The following is a 6,915-nucleotide window of genomic DNA, read 5'->3' as shown; positions in this document are numbered from 1 at the left end:
GAAAAATGGGCCGATTTTGGATAAAATTTCAAATTTATGCCTGTTGAAGTGGTCCTCAACTGTCTTAGATTTTTTTTCAGCATGTTTTATTTTTCTGGAGATCCAAACGGAGAAGTTTGGTTAGTTAGTTTGTACAAATTTAGAAATATAATAGCGGCAGGGCCATTAAAACTTAGTAAAAAGTGAAATTTTTGGTGCTTTTCAGTATTTTTTCTTCAAAACTGGGTATCTACAAAATTTTAAAAGTACAGAAAACACTTTATATAGTTGAGCCGAATTCAGGGGCGTAATTTTGCTGAAGAAAGTGTATAGCTATGGCTAATGGGGTATGAGTTATTTAGGTTTTTGTTAGACAACCTTTGACATTTTTAGCAATTTATCAAAAATAATGCTGTTCCAAAAAATAAATCAGTTCAAATGTGCTTTGACCACACATTGTTTTTCGAAAAATAGAAGGAAAATTATGAAAAATGACGTTTTCTGTACGTCTTTAGTATGTCAGGACGAGGTTTAATGAGCATCTGATGATTTTTTTTGTAACTTAAATTATAAAAATAATAACTTTGCTAATGACGCCAAGTCTCTAATTATTTTTTGAAGAGTTAATTCTCCATAATTACTTCTAGGAGGCATCTTCAACAAAACGATTGTTCTAGAAGATGCGCTGTATTCTGTTGTAAAACTTTTTCGAGGATATTTGCCCCAAATTTGACTATTTCGGAATTATGTGATCTAAAGCTAAGTATGCACCTCTTGCGAAATGAAATTTCCTATACAAAACCTATGTATAAAAAACGTCGCGAAATGCTCGCGAAAAAAATTTTCGTTTCCATTTCGTAAGCGGTACGCAGCTCTCGCGAAAACGATAACGAAAAATGCAGTTAGCCGAGACACGGTTCGACAAACGATAAGTTTCATAATACTTCCGCGAGATAGCGCTGCTTTCTATGCGCTGTCACCAAGGCAAACTTTTTCCTTGCGAAATAATGGTCAATTGAATTCTACACGATGACGACACGAATGAACTCATCATGAATGAAGTTCATGTTTGACAATTCTCGGTGGTTTGTTTACTTTGTCAATTGCGTGAGTGCGAGTGCAACGGGTGCTCATCTGTTACATTCGAACTTACATAACTCCCATGTAAACAAACCACCGAGAATTGTCAAACGAAGTTCATCCGGCTCATTTTGCTGGGTTATGTCGGTAGGTGTAAAACCTAATGGTATTATTTCGCACGGAGGCTCGCGAAATTTTGACAGGTTGCAATGAAAAAATATAAAAAAACACAAGATTAGAATTTTTTGTATTTTTTTTCATCGCGACCTGTCAAAATTTTGTAGTTTTGAGAATCAATATTTTGAATTTGAATGGTAAGTTTTAAAATATTATTGGAATTGTGATTGTTTCTAGTAATTATTATTATTTACAGCACACCCGAACAAAGCAGCCACAAGAGCAGCATTTTTCGTCAGCAGCAGAAGCAGCAGCCATCTATCTACTTGATAAGTTTTCATCAACAACAACCAGATGCTACAAATCAGCTCAACTTGACTCAACATCCTGGATCTGGCAATCAGCCAACCAACATTAAATCGATACAACCGTAGCAGTACCAACAACTCCAAATCCAGCAGCTGCCAACAATCTCTCAAAAAAGAACCACAGCAATTACAGCTCAGAACCAACAAAGCAACAAGAGCTTTTTTTACGAATAATGGACCCAACGGACACACTTTATCGGCACATTCTGTCGTAAAACTTGCCTGCCACTATTCTTACCAGCGGTTACCTTCCTGATGTAGAGAAATCAGAGTCAAACACAAACGTCATATTACTGCCTTGGCTCCTACCAGTTGCTTGCATGAAAAGATCGCTGCCTCCACAGTGCTCGTAATTCCATCCCAGCAGCAGCTAGCAACCACAATTCCAGTGCTTATCGCCAGCAACATCAGAAAATTAAGATTTTCCCTAGACCATGACCATCATCCGACAGATCGGTAGCAACAACGTTCAACTGACGGTAGAACCTGGCCAGCAACCGCAACTAGTGCAATCGATCCAAGCCAATGAGGGCCAAATGTAGAAGACCATTGGTCAACCGCAAAAAAAAGATACATCAACAGCACCTTCAAACACAGTAGCAGCAGCATACTGTACTGTACCACGCCGCGCGCAGGAGGACTTTTTTATTCAGTTGGTGCAGCAAGGTGAGTCATTTTTACTACCTTTTTTAGTTTCGAAGGATCAGTACCGTGTTCAGTACATTGTAATGTAATACCCTATTCTTCTTTCAAAAGCTCGCGTTCACTCATTCACGGATATTTTTCATCATAATTTTTTTCAGATCGAACAGCAACCATAGCGGATACACATCACCGAACACCAGCAACATAATGCCATGGTAACCACCCAGCAGCAGAACACGGCGATAATGGGCCAACAGTAAATACAACATCAAGATCCTCGGAAAGGACTTTCTCTTTCGGTATGTGTTTAACAGTAGCTTCTCTCCTCCAAGCATTCCTTTGCATATTTAGATGTCCTTGTCAATTTACAGAACAAACATAATGGAAGCATACTCTACACGCACGACATATTCAATCGGGCCAACCGTGTGACTCGTTTGGAAAAAAGCGCTCATCATCGGTTTCATGGCAGCGAAGTGAGCAGACAAAAGAAGGCGTTTTTTCCGCAAGGTCGCTCTGGGCAAAAGTTCAGCCAATTGCAAGGAATAAACCACCGGAGTGACAGTATCCGTGCTGTTTAGGACCTTTTTCCATATATTGTAGCTTTTGAATTTTAATACCCGGTCGAAACGATGGCAAGTGCTGCCGATAACTGGGTCAAAAAGGCGGAGGGAGGATCAGGAAATTTCTGCACTCGGTGTTTTTTTTTTGTCATAACCAACTAACCTATTTTTGGAGCGATAATTTTTCCATAGGTTTTGAATTTTTCTTTTCAATGCAAATAGGTTATGGATCTGAGTATCCCTAAGGATAAGGAACCAGAGCCGGCGGCTGACAGCCCAAAGAAAGAGAATGCGGAAAAACCTTCTAGTTCACCGCCAGTACAACCAGCGATCAAATTACTCCCGTAGAAACGGCTGCACCTGCAGTTTTGTTTTCGGTAGCTACAGAAATTAAGACTTTAGCAGCTCCTGAAGAAAAAAAAACTGCTAGCGAAAATGGAGAAACAGCTTCCTCCACGGAAGATGCAGAGGCATTCAAGTAAGTCGAAATCTGGAGAAAATTTTGATTAGGACATAAGTAACATTGAGAGCCTCTCTCTGTTTACTTTCTGTTTCGATTATTACGTCTTTATAACACTTTACACTAATTTTCCAGTACATATCAAAAGCCGATAGTTTTTACTAGAATATTAGGCAAAGAGTTGAGTACTAAATATTGAAACGACCGAGTAATTAACAGAAGAGAAACACACCAAAAAGAATCTCATTGTTACTTACGTCCTATTCAAATTTTTCTCCAGAAATATTTAATATCAGCTTTAAAATTATCCATGATTCATCTTTTAGCCCGGCGGATGCAAGTTTGCTAATTAAACTTATTCGCAAAGGTCTAGTAGAATCAAAGCTGGATCTGGGGGTGAAGGATCCTTCTTCGCCGCTATACTTGGTTAAAACTTTCGAAGCTTTGCACATGAATTCGGAACTGCTTCAGGGAGTCTATGCTATGGGTTTCAACGCTCCTTCCAAGATTCAGAAGACGGCTCAACCTACTCTGTTGGCCGATCCGCCACAGAACATAATCGCCCAGAGTTGGTCGGGAACAAGAAAAACCACCGCCTTCGTGCTGGCAATGCTCAATCGAGTCGATCCGTTGAAAAACTATCCGCAGGTGATTTGCCTTTCCCCACGTATGAACTGGCAATTCAGAAGGGGAAAGTAGCTGCAAAACGGCAAAGTTTTGTGCGGAAATCGAACTTGGTTAAACCGTTCGCGGTGAGAAGATCGTCAAAGGGGCGAAGCTGACTAATCATATCATCATCGGAACAGCCGGGCGTTCGACCTTAAGAAGATTGCAATTTTTGTACCGGATGAGGCGGGCGTTATGATCGCTGTTCTTTTTAGCCACGTACGAGCGGGAGGTGATGGGATTCGCCCAGTACATCGTAACCAATCCGATCATGATTCTTCTAGTGCGGGAGCAAAAATCACTCGATAACACCAAACACTACTACGTCAAATGCCGCAACCAGGACGAGAAATATCAAGCAATTTCAAACATGTACGGTGTGATTACCGTCGGACAAGCGATCATTTTCTGTCATATGATGTATAGGACAGTTGCAAACTCCAAGTCAACTTATTTTCGGCATTGTTAATCGATCGAAACAGGCACGCAAAACGGCCGGTTGGACCAGGATAATCACTCAGTAGCGGTATTGTCCGGTGATCTAACGGCGGAGCAACGGTTGGCCGTTCTGGATCGATCCTGAGCCGGACTAGAGAAGGTATTGATTGCAACGAACGTTTTGTCTAGGGGTAAGTTCCACCACTTGATTCTGGCTGCAGCACCAGGTTACGGAGAGATTCTTCCGCCTTAGGTATCGATGTTGCACAGGTGACCATTGTCATCAACTTCGACCTGCCGATGGATTAGCAGGGACGAGCCGATTGCGAAACACTTCCGGAAAAAGACCAGCTACTGGTGATAGGCATAGGAGCTTTTTGGGTCATACTTGTTATGATTCTGAATTTATAATTTTATTATTTTTTTTTTCTTCCTTGACCTGACATATGTAACCAACAGGGTAATAAATTTACAATTAAAATTACAATTTATCTCTACCCAGTTCTATCCAAACATTTGAAAAGGGCCTAACTGCAAAATGTAACAAATTGAAATTTCATGTTTTCCATTAACAAATATCTACCCGAGCACGTACATAACGCAACATTTGATCATGAAGAATTTTGATAGCGATTTTACAACAATTAATAAAAGGGCCTAATTGATTTTTATGACCGAACTGATTATGAAAGGACCTAACTGATTGAAAAGTGCCTAACTAGAAATACACTCGTTTTAAATGGATTATAACGTATTATTGTATTATGACTGATTGTAAAAGGGTTATAACATCTTTTCCATAATTTACATACAGGGTCAATCTGACCATCAAATTAGAATTCAGTTAATTCACACATGGGACAATTATGCTTCTTGTGGCAGTAATGCAAGTAGTAGCAATATGCGCAATTCCTTAAACCTCTCTAGTGTTTCATGCAATAAGAATTACCACGAATTACTTATGGCAATAAATTTGAACTACGATTCTCACAATTGTTATACCAAAAATAGGTTTGTATCCGTACTGATTATTGGTAGCATTCCCTGAGACTTTCAGAACATTTAGTAGTAGCCATTGTTATCATAATCGATTTTTAACGTCAGCCAAAGTTTAAAGCCTAGGGTTTGGTTCGACCTGAAACCGATTGAGTCGGAGTCGGTTGTTATATTTGCGTTATATTTCCGGATTCCGAAGCGTGTTTCGAAAGGTAGTTTCCCTGAGACTTGTGAAAGCGGTAAAGGCGGCCAAGGCAATCAGATTTGCTTCTTAATGGTCAAACGCCGATTAAGAGTTACGATTCGGACAATTACAATAGATTTGGTTTGAGCGAATTTCGATCATTTCCCTGGGTCTTCTGGAACCGGTAGAAGCAGCCAATTTAGATAGAAAATGGCCAGTCAATGATTTAAATTTCCAATTGCAGGAATTGTGCTGTCTAAATTGGTCAGACTGAACTTCCCCGAGACATCCGGAACCGTCACAAATAAGCATTATGATTAATCATGCTCGAAATATGATTCACGCTGAGTACGTCACTTCCCTGAGAGCTTCATGAATGGCAAATAGGTTTACAATTGTTACCGATTTCATACACATCCGTGATGAATTAATAAAATGCATTATTTAAAACATTTCAATGACAACAGAAATATAAAAAAGAAATAAACAAACAACAGCTGATGTCGTTTTCCAGTTATCAAAAGCGACATCTAACAGCAAACACACAGACTAGTTTTCGCGAGCAAATGTCAAAATTCCGCACGGAAGAAGGAAAAATATTTCGCGACCTCATTTCGCAAGAGGTGCATACTAAGCTTAAACAGTAAATATCAGTTTTTCAACACTCACCTCACTCTTCTCATTTTTCTCCACTTCAAAGTTCCTAACATGAAAATAAGACTTTATATATAAAATGTAAATACGTTAATCAATTCAGCTTTCAAATATACGCCATAACTTCCCATTAACTCGACTTATTTGTTTAATTTTAGTGATTTTCAAACCCGCTAGGTGGTTATTAGTATAGAAAATTATTTTTTAAAAAATCGTCAAATGCTCATAAAAACCGATTCTGATGTACTAGAGACAAGCAAAAAACGCCATTTTTCATCATTTTCCTTTTATTTTCCGAAAAATAATGTGCGGACTAAGCCCACTTAAGTTGTTTTATTTTGTAGGACAGTGTTATTTTTTATGAATATCATAAAATGTTAAAAGGTTATTTAACAAAAACGTAAATAACTTATACCCCATTGGCCGTAGCTATACACTTTCTTCAGCAAAATTACGCTACTGCATTCGGCTCAACTATATAAAGTGTTTTCTGTACTTTTAAAATTTTGTAGATACCCAGTTTTGAAGAAAAAATACTGAAAAACACCAAAAATTTCACTTTTTAATAAGTTTTAATGGCTCTGCTGCTCTTATAATTCAAAATTTGTACAAACTAACTAACCAAACTTCTCCGTTCGGATCTCCAAAAAAATAAAAAATGCTGGAAAAATATCTAAGACAGTGCAGGACCGCTTCAACAGGCATAAATTTGAAATTTTATCCAAAATCGGCCCATTTTTCAAAAAATCAAAAGTCGCCACCAGT

General features: G+C 38.6%; 1 long non-coding RNA gene across 3 annotated transcripts; it reads left to right on the top strand.

The window, feature by feature from the left end:
* Window positions 1–1,283: 1,283 nt before the first annotated feature.
* Window positions 1,284–5,532, top strand: LOC131691729 (uncharacterized). 3 transcript variants are annotated; one of them, XR_009305842.1, is made up of 7 exons: window positions 1,284–1,373; window positions 1,433–2,210; window positions 2,348–2,488; window positions 2,561–2,886; window positions 2,975–3,230; window positions 3,539–4,507; window positions 4,570–5,528. It is a non-coding gene; the product is annotated as an uncharacterized LOC131691729 (long non-coding RNA). The 3 variants fall into 3 exon arrangements; XR_009305843.1 differs by having other exon boundaries at window positions 2,945–3,230; XR_009305844.1 differs by lacking the exons at window positions 1,284–1,373; window positions 1,433–2,210 and adding an exon at window positions 2,244–2,274 and having other exon boundaries at window positions 4,570–5,532.
* Window positions 5,533–6,915: the final 1,383 nt, after the last annotated feature.

This window comes from Topomyia yanbarensis, chromosome 3 (assembly GCF_030247195.1).
Source record: "Topomyia yanbarensis strain Yona2022 chromosome 3, ASM3024719v1, whole genome shotgun sequence".
NCBI lineage: Eukaryota > Metazoa > Arthropoda > Insecta > Diptera > Culicidae > Topomyia > Topomyia yanbarensis.
Note: the sequence above shows the minus strand (reverse complement) of the source record. Positions and strands in the feature narration are given on the sequence as shown.